Source organism: Dipodomys spectabilis, unplaced genomic scaffold (assembly GCF_019054845.1).
Source record: "Dipodomys spectabilis isolate Male_0828 unplaced genomic scaffold, ASM1905484v1 ptg000092l, whole genome shotgun sequence".
Classification (NCBI taxonomy): Eukaryota; Metazoa; Chordata; class Mammalia; order Rodentia; family Heteromyidae; genus Dipodomys; species Dipodomys spectabilis.
In genome coordinates, this window is record NW_024870769.1 from 14,867,994 (window position 1) to 14,891,552 (window position 23,559).

The window sequence follows — 23,559 nt, forward strand, 5'->3', positions numbered from 1 at the left end:
GCATGCATCCATGTTTGTGTGTGCATGTGTGTGCACACATATGCATATGTTTAAGGAAACAGAGCCCACAGTTCCCTTTGGAAGAGAAGAGTTCATATTCCAGATGTGATTAATCCTGTAAGCCTCTTCCTCTAAGGACACATCCCAGGGAAAAAAGAAGCAGGTCAGAGGCACAAAGCAGTCCATAAAATAATAAGATTCTAAAGCTAAAATTGCCCCTAATAAGACAGGAAAAAAAAGTGAGTGATGACTTTTGGCATCTGTCCCCAGATACTAAAATTGTGTAAATGTGAAAGTATAACTTCAGAGGAGCTGTCCATACTCAGGACAATGAGGGCTGCTCTGCAGCCACTTAGCAGCTCTGGGTAAGGGGACACCGGGTCCACACAGGGAGAGGACACCCCAGTGAACAAGCAGGGACATGCTGCAAAGCCCAGGGCTCCCACCTCCTCTGCACAACCACCAGGGCCCCTGGCCCACACGGGATGTACCCGTCCTCATACAAGTCCCCAAGTCCACATACAGCCTAAAAGATGAAATCAACGCAAAGGAAAGGCAAATTACCAACACCTCAAACCACACGCTTGCCACACTTTTACATTTTCACCAACTCAAAGACTCCACAGAAAAAAGCAGCGCAATTCACCGCGGAGGGCGGAGGTGGCCGGTGGCCGGCCTTCTCCCTGCGCCCTCGGTGCGTGAGCGCAGTCTGCGCGCGGGCTGTGGCCGTTCCCTCTGTGTGAGGTGGGGACGTGGGGAAGTCGGGCCCCGCCCTCGGCGCGGTGGGCGGCGGTTGGGGGCGCGAGCGCCGGGCGCGGGTGGCCGGCGGTTGGAGGGAGTTGGCTGGGTAGCACGCGGTGCTTTGCGCAGGTGCAGACGGAGGCTGCGGCCGGCGGGCCGGCGGGAGGAAGAGTTGGTGAGAGCCGCGGCGCCTCCCGACTCGCAGAGTGAGTGCGAGCGGAGTGGCAGCGGAGCCAGGGACCGGCGGGGAGCAGCGGTTCGCCGCCCGCCTGGCCGGGCCGCCGAGCCGCGGGGCCTCAGTGCACTGCGCGGGGGGGGGGGGGGGGGGGGGGGGGGGGGGGGGGTGGTCGGGCTCCATTTGCCGGAGATTCCCACACCCCCTTCCCCGGCCGCCGCCGCCGGGGAGGTTCGTAGTTTTCTGGCCCACACCGCGCGGGGTCGCTGACCTCCGGCCGACGAGGAGGGGAGAGGGCTCCCGGGGCCGGCGGGGAGGGGAGAGGGCTCCCGGGGCCGGCGGGGAGGGGAGAGGGCTCCCGGGGCCGGCGGGGAGGGGAGAGGGCTCCCGGGGCCGGCGGGGAGGGGCCTGGACCGGGTGTCGGCGTGGAGGGCTCCGGGGTGCGCGGGAGGGGACCGGCGTGGGGCGGTGGGGATGGCGGGCAGGGGGCTCCAGGGCGGACGGGGAGGGGGTCGGAGCGGGGCAGGGGCCGGGTGATCAGCGGAGAGGGCGCCCGGGCCGGTGCGGTATCCCGGGACGCCTCAGGACGGAGACCCCAGCGAGACGTGTGCACCGGGACCGGCTCGCGGGGCGTCGTGACGGCAGAGTCCGCAGCTGCAGCAGCTGCTCCGGGACGCGGCTGGCGGGGGCTGGGCCGCGCTCGTGGTTGTGTGTAGCCGAGAAGCGCCCCGGGAGCGCGTACGGGGCCCGCCGCGGTGGATGAGGCCGAGGAGGCGCCGGGGGCGCCGTGGACAGCTGCGATCCCCGCAAACTCCCGCTCCTGGGGATGCGTCGGGGCCCCTCTGGGGTCCGGGCTGGAGGCGTGGACCCGCCATGCACCCCGCAGGAGGAGGCAGTAGTGCCAGGGGATTCGAGCCCAAGCGGAGAGCATGGCCGGGTGGCCCTGGGACGGTTTCCAGGGCTGAGGGAGTAATGCCTCCTGTCCCGGGCTGAGCATGGGGCCGGGAAAGTCGGGGGCCTGGAAAGTCGGGAGCCGCGGGTGGGAGCGTGAGGCCAGTGCAAGTGTGGCTGAGGGCGTCTCCCCTCCCACTGATCCTGTCTGTCCAGGGGCCCCTTGAAGATGGCCAGGAGGGTCAGGAGCCTTTGATTTCAGAAGCAGCCTGGCTTATTGCCAAAGGGCCTTCCTCCAGCAGGGCAGGTTTCTAGAGGAAAACCCCTTAAAATGTTTACACACTGGATGGATTCCGCCTTTACTTATGGAGCACCCTTAGTAGGTGCTTCTTAAATGTCTGTTGACTGACTGCAGAGATGCACACTTCATGGGCCAACCTTATGTCACCTCGGTATGTCACCTGAGGGAACAAAGTGCAGCCACAGAGGTTTCCTTTCTTATAAAAATCTTTAATGAAAATAGCTATTTACAGAGCAGATAATAAAACAGATGCTTCTAGCTCCAATTCCCTTCCCCCAGCCAGGCACAGAGGTAAAGCAAATACTTCAGGTGGCTCTGGCTAATGGAAACTGAGATTCCGTTTTCAAGAGAAGATAGGGAAAAAAATCACATTTTTTATGCTGCCTCTGTAGTTGATTCTCCTCTTTTCAAAGTCATGGAGTAAGACACTTAGGTAGGTGGCAACCTGTTTTACATATCCCTATATAAAACGAATGGATTCATAGGGTAGCAAAGACATTTGTATGAAGTTGGTGGCCCCGGTGTTCAGCACCCTGACAGCTACAGGGAGACAAGGGACAGAATCCTACCCTCAGACCAGCTGATGAGGCAGAAAAAGGTGCAAGGACAAAGGATGGGAAAGGAGGCCAGGTGGTGCCTGCCACAGCTGCATATGCAGGTAGTCCTGGGAAGGGCGGTCACTGGCATCCACGATATCCTCCAGACTCCAATGAGAACACCCACTTGTCCTAATATCCCAGGAGCCTCTTGGCTTCTTCACTTTGAACCTGAAGGGTCTCCCTGGCTTATTGCTGAAGCAGTTTCATTTTCTTCCTTTGCACCAGGGCCTCTTCAGTCTCCTGCTGTGATGGCACAGAAACATGAGCAATGAACTTCAGCTCACCTGCCTTCTCCAGGCTGCCTTCCTCATCATACTCCTCCTCAGTGACAGCATAAATGTTGATCTCCTCTTCCTCCTCCTCCTCCTCCTTTTTCGCCTCTTGCCAGCCGAGCCTCTCTCTCTGCTTTCCATTTTTCCACCAGCTCAGCTCTCAGTTTCTTTTCATAGTCTTGCTCCAAAGGCACAATAACACCATCATCTTCATCTAGGTAACCATAGTGTTCATCAGCTCAGCACGTGTCTTTCTGGGAGGAGGAAGAGGTTCTTTTTCAAACAGCTCTCTAACACCAGGTAAATCCCTTGCTGCTCCAAAGTGCTTGTAACCTCGGTTTCCTGGGACTGCTTTCCCTTCATGATCCAGCATTTTAGGACCAACTTTCCCATAATCAGGGCCGTCAAGTTCTTTTATCCGCACCTCCCAGTGACCTTTTTCTCTTAACAGCTTATTGATCTCATCATTCGGGTTTCAAATTTGGAATTCACCCAAACCAGCATTCTGAATCTGAGCTACTTTTTTGGAGATCTCTCCAATAATCTGTCGTCTCCACTTCTCTGCTTTGGGCAACTCTGTACATTCTGAAGCAAGGAAAGGTCTTCGTTCCTTCACTTTTCCCTCTTCCACCTGGGCTTGGCGAAATCTTGCTAAGGCCCTCATGGCCTTTTCTGCATTTCGGGCCATGGCACCAAGGTGCAGCCGACGTCTCCTAGGCCCTTCTTTTTTTAAGTTTTCTTTAATAATCCAGGAAGTTCTAGGAATCTACACTTTCTGCCAACTTTGTAGTGACTCTGAGAATATTGAAATAAGAAAGACATAGCTGTTTCTGGTGGCTGTTGGTATAATCTGTAAAAGACACTATTTCTAAAGCTTGAAGCAAGAGCAGTAAATGTCAGTCATTGGCTTAACTTAAAAAAAAATGCCTCTTAAGGCAATTTTTGTCTTCTGTACTAGAGGTTGAATTCAGAGCTTTGTGTCGCACACTGCCATGTGACCCAGGCCCTTAGTTCTTTCTTTTCTGTAGTTATTTTTTGAGATAGGGTCTTACTTTTCATCCCTGATGGCGTGAATGGACTGGTGGTCCTGGGCTGGCAGGTGCACACTGCTGCTCCCTGCTGAATTTTCTGTTGAGGTGGAGTCTCAACATCTTTTTGGCCTGGGCTGACCTGAAACCTAGATCCTCTGATTTTTTTGTCTGCTTATGGACCACAGCAGTGTGCTAGGCCTAAACATCACCCTCCTGGAGGGATCAGAGACCCAAGACCATGCTTTTCACTGTGGTGATACAGAATTACTTAGTTACTGCACTTAGAAGTAAATCTATTTGCTAGTTTAGAACTTTGAAGATTTTTGGAAATTTACTCTGGTATGCCTTCCTTTTCCTATTTTATGCTGAGCAGTTGTCATATGTTTGATTTTAATTAAGAGATTTGCAGAGACACTGGCAGATCTCTTTTGCTAGCAGCCACAGTGCTGCAGTATCTGATTCAATTAGGCATTTCAGCCAGTTGGGACTTGAGACCCTTTATCTAAAGAAACAAGCCAAGGGTTTCTAACTTCAGCACTGTCAAAACCTAAGGATGTGAAAGCCAGCCCTACATCCACAGTTCCGGTGTGGTCCCTGGAAATTACCCGTCCCTCAGCCTTGCAGTATGTCAGCGTTGTGTTTGCAGGCTACTAAGCAAAGCCAGCTCATGTGCAGCATGCACACAGGTTGTTCTGCTCAGTTAGCTCTGAGCATAATTTAGGCTGTGTGATTATTAACTATCATGACCTACCTAACATAACCACAACTGAAGCCTGACAGACTTCAGTTTGCATGATATACAGTGAAATTAATGGTGTCTTTGCAGTACATCTTCTGATGTTTTGCAAAGTCAGTGCTCTCATAATTTGAGCACTTTTGTCACTGTCCTAAAGCCAAGGGAGGTGTGTGTGGGAGGTGATGGGAGAGTGGAGTCTGAGGAGATAGAAGTGCATGTGGGCACAGGAACGCTAGCTCACAAAATGGAATCAACTGTAGGCACAACCTGATATAGTGGTGAGTAGAGAAATTAGTCACATGTATAAATAGAAGGAGATGCTGGTCAGGTTTCTGAGGCCGTCTTCCCTCCCCCCACCCCCACTTCTCCTGTCTTCCAGAAATGGAGCAAGATTATTATTGGAACCACAATTTTAAGAATTGAGGCTACAGTTTGGGCTCTTTTAGTTGTAAGAGTTAATAATGTAGGAACAAAACTTTACCTCAGTTGAAAATGCTGGATTCTTGGTACTTGATCTGCTCCAGGGAGAACTGTATTTCTGCACAAAGAGCAGTATTTGGCAGGATGGTGGGTCGGTAAGCACTAGCACATGGGTTGGAGAACCAGTGTGGAGTTAGTTGATTCTTCCCCTGAGCAGGAACCCTTTTCCCTCATGCAATTTGGAAGCCCAAGGAGAGTCTGCACATAATCCATCTCCTGACACCTAGGGCTTGGAGGAGTGAAATGTCTCAGGGGTATTTGGAGAGCATATCTGAGCCTAAATCCAATTCTTTTGATTCTTTTTTCTGCTACCCTTTTTCATCTTCTATATCTGATGTCTGAATGTACTGGTTGATTGCTTCTCTTGTTGGTTTTCCTGGACTTGCCAGCCTCAGAGACTAGAATGCTTGAGTCAGACTTTTCCTGCAGTAGCTTCTGGGGAGGATCATCATCATGCATGCTGATAGAAATGCTCAGTGGGCACCTGTAGTTGTTAGCACCTGTAATCCCAGCTACTCAAAGGCTGCAGCTGAGGATCATGAGGATGAAATTGGTGTGGTTCAGCTGAGGGAGTTGCTCAAGTTGCATGCCACCTTGACCTCAGTCCCCAGCACCATAAAAAAAAACAAAAACAACACAAACAAACAAAAAAATGAATGCTGTTGCTTGTGAGGGATGGTTTCCGGGTTGCCATGGAAAACAGGGCTACCTGGTGCCACTGAGGCAGAACTCTGTAGAGCTGACTCCTCTTTGGATTTACCATTCTTCAGATGACCTTGGCTTTCACCTTCCCCTAGGGACAGTGTGCCCATCAACCTAGCCCAGGATAGATGTACTCTGGCATGTGAGCCAGAGTGCAATTTAAATCATCAAAAGAACTATTTGCCCTATAGAACAAATGTGTGTGTGTGTGTGTGTGTGTGTGTGTGTGTGTGTGTGTGTGTGTGTGTTTCTTGTGCCAGTACTGGGGCTTGAACTCAGGGCTAAGTTCTCTCTTAGGTTTTTACTGGTGCTCTACCAGTTGAGACACACCTTCACTTCTGGCTTTTTGGTGGTCAATTAGAGATGAAGAGTCTCATGGACTTTCCTGTCCATGTTGGCTTGGAACAGGGATCCTCAGCTCTCAGCCTCCTGAATAGCTAGGATTACAGGCCACTGAGTCACGCTGAAGACAGGAGCATAGGCCCCAGGGTGCCTCTGCTATTTTCAACCATAGATGAATCCAGAGTCTGTTAGGCAGGATGGCTTTCCTCATGGGGGATGCTCAGGTCTCTGGTAGTCTTTTTTTCTCTACTTGCAGAACTGCCCTTGAAATTGGCCGTCTATTTCACAAAGTCTGAGTCTCAATGCTATTGACATTTCAAGCTTTATAACCAAAAAGTTTCCCTCCCCACTTCTGGGGACTGGCTTGCTCATGTGTTGGGATAACCAAAAATGTGTCTACACTTTCCAGATTGTCTTCTTAGGGAGCAGCCTATTCCCTCTTCCACTCCTGCCTAGCTGAGAACCCCTGCTTTGTTCTCGCTAAGAAGTGAGAGCAGTTGTGTGATATCAGAGCTTCTAGAGCTTTCTGCAGCAGGTGGAAGCTGCGTTTTCATTCTTTGAGGCTAGAAGTAGGACTTCCGCGTAGAAGATTCCCACTTGGGGGTCTGTCCTTTGTGTTCCTTTAATTTTCCTTGGGTTCTTTGCCCTTTGTGTTGCTTTATTTTCCTTAGGTTCTCCACATTTCCTCCCCAGTTTCCTTCACTCCTAAAAGGCCATTCATTGTCTTCCTAACACTCCCTAAATGCTTTGCAATTTGGACCTTCCCGTTTCTTTCTCTTACTTACCTATATGATGGTGGAAGGGAGAAGTGGTGGCTGGTGAGTTTGAGTCTTAGTTTTCTAACAAGGTTTGGATTCTGAGTGCTTCTCACTGAGTTGACAGCTACCTTCAGAGGCTAAGAATAAGATGGATGGAGGAGGGTGGGTAACTGGGCCAGCATGGCATACTTAGTGTCTGAGTCAGAAAAGAAAGACATGTATAGGACAGGGGCAGTGAGTAAAGAGCCCCATATCTCTTTCTCTGTCTCTCAAGTCCTCTTGGCTAGCTGGGTAATAAAGGATATTGGTACTTGGTCAGTGTCCCCAGTAGAAGGCTAGAGATACTTGTTTACTTGATTAAATTAAATTATTTTGGTTTGTCACTGGGACTTGAGCTTTATTCTTTCAGGCTGGGACTCTACCACTTGAGGCATACCTTTCCTTCTTGCCCCCGGCTTTTTTTGTTTTTAATAAGTTTTTTATTGTAAAATACTGTACAGAGGGGTTACAGTTACATGAGGAAGGTAATGAGTACATTTCCTGTCAAGCATTGTTGCCTTTGTTTTTCCCTTACCATCTCTTCCCTCCCACCTCCACAACTGCACTCCCCCCCTCACCTAAATTGTAAACAACATAGTGTCTTGTATATCTAATTGTTATAATGGGTCAACCTGTATCCCTACTTAAACACTTTGTTTTTACCCTTCCCCTCCCCAAATTAGACTGACATTAAATACAGTGAAAATAAGTGTTATACCGTGGGGGAGGAACATACAAAGCAACAAAAAAAATCATATGGTACATTATAAATACATTAGGAACAATAGCAAGAAAGAAAAAACCACTTGTGTCCCTATCTTGGGGTTCATTTTGTTTAACATCATCTTTTCTGGTCATATGTACATAGCTTTTGACCTTTTCTGCTTGTCGCAGACATATACTAGTTTTTGCAAATAAAGGAAACCATGGAACCTATTTTTCTTTGGGCCTGGCTTACTTCCCTTAATATAATTTTTTCCAAGTCTTTCCATTTCCTAAGAAATGGGGCCCCAGGCTTTCTGCTGATTAATTGGAGCTAAGAGTCTCATGCACTTTTTTGTCCAGGGTGGCTTTGAACTGTGATTCTCAAACCTCACCTTCCTAAGTAGTTAGCATTACAAACATAAGCCACCAGCACCTGGTGGTCCCCCGTTTGTGTAAAATCTTTACCCAGTTTGCCTGAGGGGATTTGTGTCCTAACCCAGCCACATTCTATTCTTATATAATGACTTTCCTTTTGTTTGTCTTCTCTGTCTGGCTATTGCATCTGGTGGCTTAAGCTGCATCCCTGGGCTGTTGATTAGCTGAGCCTCCCCAAGCAGCCTTCTCAAAAGTCACAGCCACCTACCTACCTTCCTTCCTTCCTTCCTTCCTTCCTTCCTTCCTTCCTTCCTTCGTTCCTTCCTTCGTTCCATTTTCAGTTCAAAATTGCCAGGGTTTAGGATTCTGGCGTTCAGTGGCTCTGAAATCCTGTGTGAGCTATTTTTTCCATGCGGCTACACACAATTAGCCTTGATTTTGAAGTGTAATGCATTTCCAAATAATTGTGTGTGTGTATGTGTGTGCGTGTGTGCACTCGTGTGTGTGCGTGTGTGCACTCGTGTGTGTGTGTGTGTGTGTGGCTTGGAAGTACAACCAGTTGAAGGGTTTGGGGCAGATTGCACATTTTTTGGCTGAGCAAGATGTGAATTCCAATAAGCCTTGGAAGGATGGTTTCTCCATAACTCCTGCCCACCCTGATCCAAGCTGCCTCACCGTGGCCCAGACTTTTTCAGTGGATTCATGGCCTAATTCTTTCTATGGCCACTTGTGGAAGTTACCCCTTAACATCTTGAACATTTTTGACTTGGGGGAATGAGACTCTTCTATATGCTAGTTGATAAATAGGTGCTGAGTGTGTCAGATGCACACACCTACACACACTCAAGCAGTTATACTTAGAATGGAAGGTGGTCAGCAGCAGAGAAACAATTCTGTCAACGACAGAATCCCATTTTCTCTGGTGTGTGTTGCTTTTACAGTAAGTTGGCTCAAATCTCCTCAATTAAAGCTTTGGCCAAGGACTGGGTGTGTTGGTACCACATCTAGCCTTCATTTAAGACCAATGACAGACTCTTTTTTTATTTTATTTTGTTTTATTTTTTATTGTGAAAATACTGTACAGAGGGGTTACAATTACATGGGCAAGATAATGAATACATTTCTTATCAAGCATTGTAGCCTCCTCCTTTGTTTCCCCTTCCCATCCCTTGCAAGCCTCCTCCCCCCACCCAATCCTCCCCCCTAATGACAGACTCTTTAGAAGTGCTTTCTCAGTTCCATTCCTCAGCCGAACCTGTTCTAGAAACCTTCACTCCATTCTGGTGGGAGAAATATGACAATACTTTATTTCTTCTGAGTGTTGGAGTTGTAGGTGATGATAATGTGCAAACCCAGCATGCATAAGGCTTTACTATTCCAGGCCTTCCAAAGTGGGGGTAGAGAGGAAGAAAAGAAAGCAATAAAAAAGAACTGTGAAGCATATACTGCATTTTGGCAGTGCTCATGGCTTGGACCTCACTGGTAGTAGTTTGTTGCTCCACCACTTGAGTTATGCCTTTAGCCAAGCTTTTTGCTGGTTATTTTGGGAGAAGGCATCTCCTAGACTTTTCTGCCTATGCTTGCTTTGAACTGGGATCCTCTAGCTCTCAGACTCACAAGTAATAAAAATTACATGTGTAAGCTACCTCTGGGTCTGGCTGAGGGAGTTATATACTTAAAATTTATATAAATATTTTAATTGAGCTATATAATACCGTATTAATCCATCATCCATCATCTATTCATCATCCGTCTACCATCCATCCATCATGCATCATGCACCATTTATTCATCATGTATTTATCCAACCAGTCAGCCGTGTGAGAGTTGCTCTGATTACATTGTATATTCTGGGGTCAGAGGACTCATGTGGAGCATAGGATTGAGTGCTGAATTAGAGGAAGACCTATTAGAAGACAGCAATAATTAAATATACTAAATGTATGTTTACAGTCTTTGTAGAGGAAGGAGTTCACAACTGATCTGAGTATTAAGGAAGATGACATGCCCATGGAATTCTACAAGCAGTGTAAGGCAGTCTGGAAGGGCCCGTGCCAGCTCTGCTGGGAGCTGGGCATTTGAATTGAGTGGGAAACAAAGCTAATGGATCTTAGGGGAGGAAAAGAGGCAGTCAGAGTTCCCTGAGAATTCTTCTCTCCCAAAGTGGAGGATGATAGATTAGATAATATAGCTAGCAGGAAGAGGCCAGGACCAATGTGAACTGTGAATTTGTCTTCTAGGCCTACCCAGGTAAACAGCATGGTCTCTGCTAGATCAATCAATCAATCAATCAATCCAGTAGTGTGCTTAGTGTGCAAACGCGATTTGAAATCAGTTCAGCCCTCCCAGACTGCCCATCTGACACCCCATGTGCTGATGCTGGATGGGTCAGGAGAGGCAGATGTTTGCTCCTGATTTTCACAACCAAGCATGGATAAGAACACTAAAGGATTTGCTGATTGATTGGATATTGGGAATAGGAAAAGAAGGAGTCTTTGAAGTCAAAGCTAAATAAGGGTTCAAGTTTGTTTCTGAGTATACCAGCTGGATGATTGGGGTAATTCAGTTATCTCCCTCCACCTAAGCTATTACTTTTCTCAGACAGAGGTGGTCTGAGCTGTGTATCTCATGGTGCTGAGGTGGATAAATGTAATCCAATGGATTGCCCCCAATTCATCTGATTGGCCAGTTCTGTTGATGTTATTGTTAATCATTTTGTAATTTCTACTGAGGTTCTTAATTCAGATATGCTGCCAGAATCACTTAAAGATCCACATTGGCTATTTCATCACTCCTCCTAAAATCTCAACTCATTATTTTTGCTACGTAATTCCTTCAAGAATGCAGAAGTGCCCTGCTGACATATAGGCAAGGATGAATTACAGTCATTTCTAAATGAAAAGAACTGGTGTAATGCATTCTGTTACCTGATGGTTTGTATTCCCTTAAAAGCTTTGTTAAACTGAGGCCTACCTCTACTTCTACTAAAACAACCTGAGATTCTGCTGTTTTATTGTATTTTTACTTTGGAGGGAGAGAATGGATGTTGGTAAGATACTCTCCCTTGTTCTCAGGTTTTATATTCACTCTGAGTGTGCATGTGAGTGCATGCGCGTATACACACACACACACACACATACACACATACACATGTACTTGCCAATACTCAGCTTGAACTCAGAGCATTAGGCTCTTGCTTAGTTTTCACTAAGGCTGGTGCTTTGTCATTTGAGGCATACCTCATAGCCTTGAATGGAAAAAATATTTCAACTCAGTCTAGTCAGATTAGCAGTTACAGGAAATCAACATAAATAGTGGCACGGAAGGGAAACGAGGGAGGAACCATCATGCTGAATATAAACTAGTCCAACCACTATGGAATCAATAGGAAGGTTCCTCCAAAAACTGAATGCATACTCACCTATAATCCTACCACACCACCACTGGGCATATACCAGAAGGCATGTAAATACACAAGAAAGACACCTGCATACCTAAGTGGATTGTAGTGCTGTACACAATAGCAAAATGGTAGAATCAGCTCAAGTGCCCAACAACTGATGAGTAGATAAAACATAATACATACCAGGCAAGGACTATCAGTAATATGATACATATATACCATGGAATATTGCCCACTCTGTTTTTACTTACCAGAGAATGTTAGCCATCAAAAGAGGTAGTATGTAATTTGCAGCTAAGTGGATAGAGCTGATGATCATCCTTTTGACAAAGTTCTTTTTTTTTTCTTTTTGTTTATGTGGTGCTGAGGAATCAAACCCAGGGCCTCATGTACGCAAGGCAAGCGCTCTACCACTGAGCCACCTTCCCAGCCCCCCTTTTGACAAAGTTTTAAATAAGATCACATATAGTTGATGATGCCTAGAAACTCCCTCTTACTCTTTTCTGTTTAGGAGTTGTCTGCTCAGTAAAGTAGTTTTGTCTGGAGTGAAGTGTCTTCTGAAATGAGGTCTGGCTGGATATTTCTTTAACAATATTTAATAATAATAGTCTAATCACCACCATATTGTGTATAATACCGACCTACCTTGATTTTTTCCAGCAGGCTTTAAGTGGCAGGACCTTTGCAAACATAATATCACATCTCATTCCTTGCCTCTTAATTCCCTTCTCTTAAATGGTATGGCTCTCCAGGCTCCAGTTCACCCAACTCAGCAGCTCTGATGGAGATGCTGTGAGATCACACAGGTCTCTGAACCCTGCTTGCCATTGGCTCAGGCTGGACCAGACAGCACTGCTCAGCTAAGCTCCATAGTGAATAGTTCCACTTGTGTGTACACACACATACTCAGCAAAGCAGGTTAGCATTGTAGTATTCCCTAAACCTGTCCTATGCACTGTACTTACTATGTGTTGAATATCACGTGTGCAGTGTTCCTGAATCATTTATCAAACAATAATGCATCCACAAACAACCAGTTCCCCTAAAACCTGAAGACCTCTAATATGAGCAACAGTTGCGAACCCTCTGCTGGATATTTATTTTTCTGCAGTTTGTGAAACAATTGGGGTCCTTTCTGAAAAGGAGATTCAAGTACAAACCTGCACTATTGATTATCTCATAAAAGCCACACTATGCCCCATTAGGAAAGAATAGCATCAAACCATAGAGACAGCTCCAGTGGCTCCTTGCAGTCCTGGGTGGATTAAAGGCTGAATTTCCTGGTGTAAAATAAGGTAACGTTTGCAAATAGCCTGTGTCTGTGAATCATGGTAATATCTAATAAAATGCAAATGCAATGCGAATAGTTGGTACGTTGCATTTTTAAGAGAAGAATGTCAAAGAAAAACTGTACATGTTCAGAATAGGAGTAAACTGTTCTCTAGTATTTCCTATTCTTCATTGGGCTGAACATGTATATGTATGGCATAGCAAGAAGGGTATAAGAAAAAAATCAATATACAATCCTTATCACACTATTATTCAACCCCTAATGGTACACTTGTTATAATACAAACATTGTAAAGATGAAGCACAAGCCACCTGTCAAGACAATGTCTACCTCTTATACTTTGGTATTGTAAACTAGTTCCTTCCAGCCCCCCTCTTTGTTCTTTTGAAAGCATGAGAAGTTATAGTTTCAAGAAAATTTTCTAGAGCTAAGCTTAGAAAGGAGTACACCCCTGTTGCTGACCAGGGTATGAGGGAACTTTGCGTGGATTTCCTTCACCAGCCTGGGCTGCAGAAACCCTGCTTCTCAAGTCTGTCATCCTAGCCAATTAGGAGGCTGAGATCTGAGAATGGAGGTTCAGAGCCTCCCTTGGCAGCAAGGTCCCTGAAACCTTTATCTCCATTTAACAACCCAGATGCCAATAATAGAGCTGTGATTCAAGTGGTAGAGCACTAGCCTTGAGCAATCGGGCTCTGAGTTGAAGCCCCAGGACTGGCACAAAAATATTAAAGACCAAAAAAATAGAGGAGGAAGTTTGGGTTTTGTATGTCTGGGGAAAGAAGTGTAATTATTTTTCTTCTTTACACTTTTCTGTATTTTCTCCCATATTTGATGCTGCAAATGCAACTTTAAATATTCAGAGCAATGTCATAAGGACTATTATGTTTCTTCTTTAACATCTTTAGGTAGTTTTATAATGTCAGTTTATGGGTGTAATATATCTTGATCAATGTCACCCCTTTTATCATCTCTGCATCTCTCTCAACCCTACCCGTCTCTTACAGTTACCTGCTTCCATTTTCACCTATGTGCCTTGAGTATTATGACTGTGTTTTCCCATCCTTCCTTTCCCCATTCATCGGGACCCTCTCCTAACCTGTCTCCCCCTACAGCACCTGTGCCATCTTCCTGCGGTTCAGCCAGCTCATTGATGATTTCAATGCTCCACAATGGCTCCTTGTTATTGGTCATGGTTCTTAGTAGACAAAAAATTGTTTCTAGCAAGTTTCAGCAGGAAGACTATTTTCCTTCACATTTTTCCCTCATAGGAATTGGTGAAAATTACTTTCAATGAGAAATAGAAATCAGAATTTTCACTTTCATGTAATTATTTCTTGACTGGATTCTTCTCTTTGACCTTTCGATATGATTCAATGTTTTTAGTTTTAAACTACCATTCCTCTATACATCATCATAATATGCTTTTGTACACATACCAACCATTCTCTACCACCTGACAGCTACTAAATTGCTTCAGGAGTTTCAGTGTTTGTTTTCTAGTCCTTTCCATCCTATAACCCTTCAACTCCTTCAATCTGATTTTTGTCTCCTTATTCCCCACAATTTGACATTCATGTGGCCAGGTGATGATAAACAAAATGGCTATGTTTTAGTTGTTTGTCATTTTGTGCTGCTGAGATACAGGTCAGTGGTGACTGTGTCCTCAGATTTAAAGCAGGGGTGACTAAGGTGAGTCCCGTGACTGTTCCAGTAGGGTGATGACTCTCGTTGAGGTACTAGGGGATGCCACCACACCTTCTGTTGAAGGAAGACAGACACAGTGGAAGAAGAAACCAAAGAGTTGGGTTTACAAATTTTCACACCATTATCATCTTACTTTAATATCCTGATCACAGTACCCAAAAGAAGATGCATGAAAATAAGGAGCAGGCTTGGTAAATGGTCCACATTCAGTAAGAATCCTTGATTTATTCGGAAAATAAAGTCTTTCATATTTTCCTCTCTACTGTTAAATGACAAAACCATTGCAAAAGTGCAGGGTGCAAATGTGCTCCTTGTTAAGAGAAAAGTCATTAGCTTGGTCAACAGAAAGTGCGAAATAAAAAATGGTGAAATAGTTTATCCTCAGGTCATGTAATGCTGCCTATTGTTGCCTGTTCTAAGTTTTTAAAGAAATTGCATTTCTGTGATTTCACTAAACTACATCTGGAGGAAAGGTGTATTTAGGGTTGTGGCTCCAGAGGTTTCAGTGCACAAGCTCTTGACTATGGTGCTGTGGTGGGCAGAACATGATGGTGGGTGTCTTATGGTAAACTAAGTTCATCACCTCATGGGAGCTAAGAAGGGTAAAGAGTGTAGAGGTGGCGGTCACTATTGCTGCCTCCCTGCTCTCCCCCACCCCGCCCGCACACATGTCCTCCTTGCCTCCCGCCGCACATAATATTTGGACATAACTTCCTCGTGGGTTTCACCTCTTAAAAGCTTCATGAGCTCTTCTTAGCACCAGGGCTGGGCACCAAATCTCAATTTTATACATGCCTTTTGGGAACATTCATTCACACCACACCCCTTGAGAACAAAGTGGGTGTTTGAATAATATAATACTACTTCTCAGAAACATTTTGGCCTCAGACATCAAAGACATTTTGCTCCTTTACCTTGTATGGTTTTTTGAGGCATGAGTATTTACTAGAAACAAAATTTCTAAATATACTTTCATCATTATATTCATGTGCATTTATACTTTATTTGTATTTCTCTTTCACAGTATAAAAAAATTGTATCCTGCTACACATTAGGAGAGGATGATGGGGGATGAAATTAGGAATATGTTGGTAAGTATCTTTATAGTATTGGCTAAGTTTCCTGTACAGTGGTGTTCATTACTGCATGACTTGTAGCTACAAACAACTGGTTACCCCTTATTTTAGACAATGAAAGACTTCAGATTATGTTTCGTTCTTTGCATGTCTCAGCCCTGAAAGTCACTGTTTTCTGTTCCTCCATCTTGTAGCTTTGGTCTCTGGGTCTGGAGTTTTCAAAGGTTATCCCAAACCGTGAACTAATGACTCTTACAATTAACCGGAACAGTAGACTTCCAGTTCATCCATCATCCATTTCCAAAGCCATAGGAAAATCATTTCCTCTCTGATGACAGTGAACAATTTCATGCCCTGACTGGATTCCCTGTGCCTGTTTGCCTGTCTGGGTTTCTGTTTGTGTGTCTGTGGATGTGTGTTCATTCAGAAAGACATCTGAGACAAATAGCCACCCTCAGCCAGCTACTTGCCATGAAAAATATGGATAGAGAAGAAGTCACAGATGGTAACTTTGTCGTTTGAGTCTTGTAGAGGATGTGGTTGAAGTTTCTCTCCTTGATCATTCTGATCTACATGAGCCATGAATGTCCATGTGAATTCTGTCAGGATCACCTATGCTGAACTATGCACTATTTTTTTGCTCCCTTCCTAAAAACTTGGTGATGCTTCCCCTGTGGGTACATATAAGAAGCATGCTTTGTTTCTAAGTGGAAGTTTGGGGAATGGAAATACCGCAGAACACACAAAGTTATCAGTGATCAAATTTCACCACACTTTAGAAAATAGGCATTTCTAAACACCACACCTCTCATTATCATGATTTTGAGCCAAGACTGTGACATACTATTGTTTCCCCCCCTTCCGCCCCCCCCTCCCCAGGGGGGAGAAAAGTACAATGTTACTGTGATCAAACCTGATGATGTGAATAGTAGAAAAGCTCTGCAACTTAAAAACAAACAAAACAAAATCAAAAAAGGAAGTCACATTTGCTCACGATAGTTTCATTTATTTGAGAAGTTACAATAAGTGTATGGATAATTGGGAGACAAGCTTATTGTTTGTAACAAAATAAAACAAATGCAGTGATGTATAGGGTACCTCTAAATGCTTTGAACATTCTGTCTTTACAAAACCACAACTGACTGACCACTCTAGCCAGTCTTACTAAATAACATTGCTTGAAGCACCAACCTATATCACTTATAAAAACTATATACCATACAGTGGATTGTAACAAATACTATTTTCTGTTTAATAATTAGAAATTGGATCTAATTGTCAGCTCACATCAACTTGCTTGATTCTTTGTGCCTTAGGTCTGTGACTACAAAAGATGATTTTGGTGTCTTTCATTCTTTATTTCCAGCCCCTCTTCATCTTTCCTTCCTCCTTTGTTCCATCATTCCTTTCCTCTGACTTTACTTCCTTCCTCTTCTTCTTTCCTCCTTCCTTCTTTGCTTTGTTCCTGTTTCTTTTTCTTTCCCTCCTCGCTTCCTATCTTCCTTCCTTCGTTCCTTCCTTCCTTCGTTCCTTCATTCCTTCCTTCGTTCGTTCGTTTGTTCTTTCCTCCCTTCCCTCCCTCCTCCCTCCCTTTTCCTATCTTGCTTTCTTTTTCCTTTCCCTTCCCTCCCTTCCTTCGTTCCTTCTTTCGTTCCTTCCTTCCTTCCTTCCTTCCTTCCTTCCTTGCTTCATCTTTCTATCTGTCTGAACTGGAATTTGAACTGAGGAGCCTTGTGCCTATATTGCTGCTTCATCATCTTTCAACCTAAAATTCTTTAACTTGATTTTGTTATGCTGTATGTTATATTATTTTCTCTGTTATTTCACATTATCTGGATCTTCTCTATTCTCTTCTTCTCACCCTGCTTTCTATCAGCTTTATTCCTGTACATCCTCCTGTTTTTCTCCTTTGCCTAGTTTTGTTCTCAAGTAGTATTTTTTCCAACGAATTTAATTCCCATTCTTCATAACTATTATCTTATTTCATGGAATATTACCTTACGTCCTGTTTTCATCTACTCTTTTTGGAATTGGGGAATAATTACTTTTGTCTGGGGGCTGCTCTTTTTATTTCCATGGCTGCTTTGTCTGTCAGCTATGGAATGAAGACGGTTCATCACCCACTAAGAAAACACTAGACGACATAACCCTTGAAATGTTCATTTCTCACACACACACACAGATTTCATCAAGTCCAATTGGAGAAATTCCATTCCAAAGAATGATTCCAAGAATGAGGAACATATACAAATACAATGCACCTACCTCTGCCTTCCATACAGCCTGGATTATAGGTGTATCCCATATGCTTAGTTTCCCCATGGAATTGATGGGGTCCTTCCATGATGTGCATGTAAACCTGAGTGACTTAGACATGCCTGTGCATAATTAGCTTTTACTTGTGTTCCATGTGATCTCACATCACATCTATAGATAGCCCTTTGCAAGACAGCCCAATGCAAGATTTGTCATAGAAGCAGAGAAGAAAAAGATGCTCATGGAAGAGGAAGACAGATTTCTTCAGTCAAACGGCAGAGGAGGTTAGAGGCTATGAAATGAGCTATTGTGTATTCAGAAATAGCCAGGGATTCTTAGGAGCCTTCCATCTTTAAGACAGAAAAGCAAAGCAGTATGGCCAAAGAAATGAGCCTCAGGTTTTTCTGAACCTATCCATGTTCTGGTGTTGAGCAGATGGCAGGTCTGGAGAGATCTCCGTTAGAAGTAAGGACACCCTGACAAATCGGAATTTGTGGCTCTGTGTTTGTGGCAGAATTCTTGTCTTCTGCAAGTGAGGAGTCAGTCATTTCCTGTAATTTTGTGACTAAAAGCTTTCTGGTCATGGTCCCAGGAATGCTTCCACCCATTCTTTATCCAAGTCCTTACTCTCAGGAAGGGTTATGAACACTATATTTACTCAAGTCCAATAATGCTGAATATTCTCTCGATTGCTCAAGTCCCATTCCAAGTGTCCAGTAGCCACCTGTGACTATGGGGTTGCAGAGCATTCCGGGGATGTTAGTCACAACAGAAAGTCCTACTGCACAGCAGTGTGCAGATAGAGCTGGCTAGCCTCCTCAACCTATTGTTTCTACCTCCTGTTTCCACATGTAGCACACAAAAGCAGCTCACAGACTCAGGCCAAAACCACCACTTTTGGCATCTTCAGTGGCTGTGACCAAACACCTGACCAAAGCCTGTAAAAGGACAAAAGGATCCTTTTGGTCCAAGGCTTTATGGATTTCCATCCATAGTCACTTGGCCACCTTCCTTTGAGCCTGTGTGGAGGCAGAAATCATGACAAAGCTATTGAGCTGGTGATGGACAGGAAGCAGAAACGACATAATGGCAAAGCCAAGGTCCCAACAACCCTTCCCATGGGGATCCCATGACTTCACTTCCTTCTGCTTCTTAAGTAACACCAGAGGCTAGTGGCCAGCCTTGAGCACATGGGCTCTGAAGCAATTTCAGTTGCAGGTATTCATAGATATTGGATGGAGCTCAGAAAATTGTATGCTAACATTCCCTGCAGATGTAAACCTCCCAATGATAGAAAAGTGATTGACAGAATGCCTGGAGTCCCAGTGCCTGTAAACTGTGAGACTGGATCTCTCAAGGTCTTTGGAAAGCAGGACACAGTTTAAGGATAACATCCTCTTGCCCATGATGGTGAGGCAGAGATCTCACAGGCCTTTCACTGTAGCTGCCATTGTAGTCTACTAAAATTAGGAGTCTGAACTGAGCAATTTGTCCTTTCATTTTGCAGCCTGACTTTGAAGTCTCTGTCCCTGATGACCTCTGTCCACTATATTTCAGTGATTTCAATGGGAACAGAAAGTGAAAATTCCTTGGAGATTACTTCTCAGTGATGCAAGCTAAAGTAAGGAAATGAACTCTATCACTTGGGGGGTAAGGGGAGTCATGAGGACAAACACTGGGAGAACCGGAGGGAATGGGTGACACTTTTGAAAAGAAACGGACTCAGGGCCTAACTGTAATCCCTCTGTATTTCACCTTTACAATCAAAAGAATCATGTTGATCTCAGAATGAGTGTGAAGCTCAGCCCTTACCTAGAATGATAAAGAAGAAATGGGACAGATAGCTCCAAGCAGGAATTCTTGTATTGTGTACAATGAGGAAGGAGTTAATGAAGTGTGTGGCCCACACATCTCACAACTGAAGCACAAAGGTTTCTGTGTTGAAACCCCAGTATTTCTTCCAGTCCATCTGAAGCTGTGTCTTCAGAAAAGCTGGGGTTGCCCCAAGGACATTTGAAAGGGAAGAGCTTTTTCTGCTTCTCATTGTGAACATGAGACCCAGCCCTTCAGTCTCATGGCCTTGGTCCTAAGGCATGGATTGGAGCTATGCATTATCCCTCCCTAACCAATCTCTTATCCATCCCCTCACATCCTCCTTCCACCTACCCTGTGCCCGAAAAACATCACATGAGGTTGGAAACATGACTCATGCATGCAGTCCCAGCTAGTGTGGAGGCAGCCATTGGGAGGATCACAGTTCAGGGCCAGGCTGAATAAAACTGTTAGCATGACCCCATCTCAAACAGTGAGCTAGGTGTGGTGACATGCACCTGTGAGTTTATCTCTGTGGTTGACTGCAGATTCAAAGGATCCTGGTCTAACCTGAACTAGGACAAACCAGGAGGTGCTATGACAGATTTGCCTGAGAGAAGAGTAGGGAGTAAATTACTGGTGTGTTGTGTCACCAACAATGATAAAAACTGACATCATGCAGGGCACTGGTGGTTCATGCCTATAATCCTAGCTCCTCAGGAGGCTGAGATCTGAGGAGCGCAGTTCAAAGGTGATAGAGGGAGGAAAGTCTAAGAGACTCTTATCTAAAATGAACCACCAAAAAGCCAGAAGTGGTAGCCTTGAGCATAAAATTTAGGGGCAGTACCTATGCCCTGGGTTCAAGTCCCAAGATCAAAACACACACACACACACACACACACACAAAACTAACCTCATTTAAAAGTATGTAAGAATTATTAGGAAAAATACTTTACGTTAAAATAAGAACAGAAAATTCATCTACTATAGGCAGTGGATCACAGGTCATCTTTAGTAGATGCAATAGCAATACACAACTTCATTCATCTCATATACATTTTCTGTTTATCAAGAAATCTCTACCAGAAGATTTTCTGCTTATCATCCAATAAAACTGGAAATTCACGATAAGTAGCTGAACGAAAATATCCACTTGAAAAGAGGACACTCTTTTTAAATGATCTTTGAAGACAATTAGAAAGGAGAGGAAAGCTATCTGAAATCTCCTCACAGGAGAAAGGAAACATTTCTCTTTTCAAGTAAACATTGTATCTTCAGGTGTTTCCCCTCTCATCACATCCACCACTGATGCTGTTAGGTCATTCATTTGGGCAGTGATTCCATTAGGAAGTTGGGTTGACTATTCTATTCTTGCATCTGATAGAATTTACCATTTTGTGAAATGTTACGTTCCTGCAAAAGCTGAACACCACATGATTTCTGACCATGTAATCTGTCACTGTATGGCCATGGATATGAAGCTTTAAGTTTTGACCATCTTAAGTTCTGTGTTTGGTTTCAACAGTCTGCAAGGATATCTGGAAAGGCAGCGTGTATCTCAGTTGTGTGAGGTTGAAGATCTTAGGCTGTTGAGACACTGAAATTGCAGATGAGTCACAAGCATCTGGCAGGTAATTTACAGTTGCGGATTGAAGCAACATTCCCTTCCCAGATGATGAGTGTGCATTATCCTCTATTGCTCTCTTGCTGGGCTCCTTTGCTACTGCTCTGTGGAGGATTCTAGGAGCATAGTCCCCACTTTCCTTCCTGGTCAGTGTGTCTGCTTGGCTGGATGGACATTTTGTCCACTGGAACTCTGGTATTGTGAAGTAAACACAAAGGGGAAGTGCTCTTGCCATAGCTTTCTTCAACTGTGTAATGGAGAAAAGATAATATATCTTCCTACAACAGGCATAAAAGCCCAGGAGGGCAACTATTTAAGAATTATTTGAACAATGAAATGATGAGGGAAGAGGGTTTATATTCCCTTAGGAATCTGTGAGTGGCTCTGGCATTTGACTGATGTGCTTTCTGTGATCTATGTCTGCTCCTTTGCATGTTTCCCTGTGTTTTGCTTCATCTGTGTGCTTATGGATTTAGGAATGTACTTGGGTTGGAAGAATGGTGATTTTGGTTTGACTGAGTTTAGCACTTCTGGCAGTTCAGCAGTGTCTCCCTCCCTGGAGCACTGCCCTGGGTCTGGTGTGGCATCAGGTTGTTTTTCCCCCAGGGTCCTGCAGTTGTGCATGGCGACTCCAGTCCCTCCCAGCAGGTTGAGGGAGGCTTCCCTACCTGCATGGAAGTAAGCCAGCAGCTTCCCACACAGATGATGGCTGTTACAAAGGAGACTTTTCAACACTCAGATTTCAAGGCTTGTGGAACAGGTGACAAAGCGACAGATGGAAGAGGGAGGGAGAGGAGGAGTGTGAATGGATTTCCCATTTTGAGGCCGGACTTCATCCTAATGGGAACAGAGGGGTGCAAGGAGAGCCACTGTGACCCTTAGGTCACATGGTTAGGAACAAAGTCTTGAGGGGAAACCTCCAGCTCCACCCAATTTCCAGAGTGGTTTTGCTTGGAAGAGCACTGTACAGTCTGGTGTGGCTGTGATGTCTCTGAAGGAAAAAGTCTCCAAGGGCCTTGTGCAATGTGTGGCAGAAAAGGAATCCCAACCTAGCAGGCAAATCCCAGGCAAGGCCATAGAGCTGTGGTATCTGCCATGGGGCACTGCCATTGGGCTCCCAGAAAATGGACGCTAAGCTGAGGAAGCAAGGGTTGCCCAGGAGAAAGGTGCACCCACCTGCAAACCAATCTCCACGTCTTCTTCAGGCCTTGGAGCTGGCTGCTCTGCAGAGCACATACAATAGCAAAAACAGTGCAGATATTCTTACGAAGGTGGGACTTCTAGGGCTGAAGAATGGGTGAGGTGAGCTGTGGAGGGAGCTCCTGGGGTCCTGCTTTGGCCCTTGGGCTGAGCCTTTCTTACTGGGCTGAACTGGGACAGCTTGGGGGAGTGGAATGTCAGTGGAAGCAGGGCAGGAATGCACACAGCCCAAGTGAGGGCAGAGTACTAGGGGGCCTGTTGGGCTAGGCAGTGGGTGTGAGTGAGCAGGCAGCCACCTGGTAGGAATGGGAAAGGGAAGAAGGGTCCCTGGGCCCCTCCTGCTCATACCAGAGCCACCTCTATCCAGTGCTGCACCACTTGGGCTCTCTCTGCTGCCTCCATGCTGTGGTCCCCGAGGCACGTGGTGATCACACAACTGGAGACCTGCTCACAGTGCTCCAGTATGGGAAGCAGAGTAGGTGCCAGGCGCTCCAGACACTCCTTCTGGTCAGGTTTGACATATACATAATGCAAACAGTGATAAGGGACTAGGTCTTTGAACAGTTTCTGAAGAGAAGAAATAAATGGTCAGCGTGACTGTCCTGAGGCAGCTTCGGCAATAGAGGTGCAATGGAAAGCCGGCATGCCCTGCCCTGCAAGCTACTCACAACAGCCATGAGGGAGAACAGCTCCGCCTTCGCTTCCGGCAACCATATCACGGTCTGTCTCCACATCATGGTCTAACTCCATCAGGGAAATCCAGGATGGCTCCCTGGAGGAAATCTGCACATCCTCCATCTCCACACACTCCCAGGGAGCTGAGTCTATTTCTGCAGGCCTGTCTGCCTTGCTATATGGTGTGCAAGCAGACTCTGGCTGGACATCACAAGGCAGAGCACCATTGGTGTCTTCAGCCACAGGCAGCTTATGGTGTTTGTTAAAGTCATTAATTGGATCACATAAATAAGCCTGTGTCAGCATCCAGCTTCGGAGATGGGATGGGTGCTACATCACGGTTGGGCGGCAGAGGCTCCTGTGCAGGCTGC

General features: G+C 45.3%; 1 long non-coding RNA gene and 1 pseudogene across 1 annotated transcript; one reads left to right on the top strand and one right to left on the bottom strand.

The window, feature by feature from the left end:
* Positions 1-906: 906 nt before the first annotated feature.
* On the top strand, positions 907-23,027 carry LOC122112163. The gene is made up of 5 exons (XR_006148113.1): positions 907-947; positions 15,570-15,636; positions 19,385-19,498; positions 21,215-21,320; positions 21,920-23,027. It is a non-coding gene; the product is annotated as an uncharacterized LOC122112163 (long non-coding RNA).
* On the bottom strand, positions 2,768-14,531 carry LOC122112162 (annotated as a pseudogene).
* Positions 23,028-23,559: the final 532 nt, after the last annotated feature.